Raw genomic sequence first — 1,506 nt, 5'->3', positions numbered from 1 at the left:
TTCCCTGAGCAGGGATCGAACCTGGGCCCCCTGCATTGGAAGAGCAGAGTCTTAGCCACTGGACCACCAGGGAAGCCCTTGTCCTTTTCTCTGGTGATGCTGCTTGAGTTTTCAGGCCTATTTATTGCAGCAACTGTGTGTCTTGTATCTTCCTTCTCCTGCTGGTCTGTGGGCTCTAAGGGGGCAGGCATTGGGTATGTCTTAGTCATCACTCTGTCCCCACCACCCTGTAAAAAACCTTTCATAAAGGGGTCAATTAATTATTGTGGCATTGTGGGGGGGATGCAAATATTTGCAACGATCTGCCCGCTTGTTTGAACATGTTGGGGGTCCGTACGCACCTAATGGGCCTGCTGTGTGCATGGCCAAGTCGAATCTGTATTCGTTCTCTCAAAAACTATTTGCTCGGGATTTCCCTCGTGGTCCCGAGTGGTTAAGAATCTGCCTTTCAATGCGGGGGATCAATGGGTTTGACCCCTGGTAGAGAAATGAAGGTTCCCACGTGCTGTGGGGCAACTAAGCCTGAGTGCTACAACTACTGAGCCTCCCAGAGAGACATTTATCAGGATGCGTCATGGGCAGGGAAGACAAATACATCAAGGGGAGGGAGATCAAGGGGGTGGAGAGTGCTGTTTTAGGGAAGGTGGTCAGGGAAGGCCTCTCTGAGGTTGCCATCAAGGTCGAAGTAAATTAGCAAGTGAGTGAGTCATGTAAGGAAGGGCATTCTAGGCAGAGGAAACAGCCCGTGCACAGGCCTGGAGGCCGGCTTGTGGAGAACTCCAAGGAGGAGACCTGTGTGGCAGGAATGGATGGGGGTCATGGAGGCGGTGAGGTCATTGTCAGCCTGGCAAGGAAGACTTTGGGCTTTTGTTCTAAATATGATAGACTGCACTAGGGGGCTATTTTCTCTACCCAGCGTTATCAATGTATAATGGACAAATGTATAAAGGACTTCCCTGTAGCTCAAGTGGTAAAGAATCTGCCTGCGATACAGGAGACCAGGGTTCAATCTCTGGGTCGGGAAGCTCCTCTGGAGAAGGGAATGGCAATCCACTCCAGTATTGTTGCCTGGAGAATTCCATGGACAGAGAAGCCTGGCGGGCTACAGTTCATGGGGTCGCAAAGAGTCGGACACAACTAAGTGACTAACACACACAATGGACAAAAGTGTGTAAACTAGTTAAGGGGTACAACATGGTTCACTACATGTATATATTGTGGAGTGGTTACCACAATATATTTAGTTAACCCATCCATTGCCTCACATAGTTACCATTTTTTTTTGGTGTGGATGGTGAGGATATTTACCATCTACTTTCTTCGTAAATTTCAAGTATACAATACAGGGGCTTCCTTGGTGGAGCAGTGGTTAGGAATCTGCCTTGCAATGCACGGGACACTGGTTCGATCCCTGGTCCTGGAAGATTCCACATGCCTCGGAGCTAGTAGTCTTTGCACCACAACTACTGAGCCCATGTGCCCTAGAGTCCGTGCTCTGCAACAAAA

General features: G+C 49.2%; 1 non-coding gene across 1 annotated transcript; it reads right to left on the bottom strand.

The window, feature by feature from the left end:
• Positions 1-73, bottom strand: TRNAG-UCC (transfer RNA glycine (anticodon UCC)). The gene has a single exon. It is a non-coding gene; the product is annotated as a tRNA-Gly (tRNA).
• Between the last annotated feature and the right edge of the window lie 1,433 nt (positions 74-1,506).

The sequence above is a fragment of the Budorcas taxicolor genome, chromosome 18, assembly GCF_023091745.1.
Source record: "Budorcas taxicolor isolate Tak-1 chromosome 18, Takin1.1, whole genome shotgun sequence".
Classification (NCBI taxonomy): Eukaryota; Metazoa; Chordata; class Mammalia; order Artiodactyla; family Bovidae; genus Budorcas; species Budorcas taxicolor.
The sequence above is the reverse complement of the archived record's forward strand: the minus strand, read 5'-3'. Positions and strand labels throughout refer to the sequence as shown.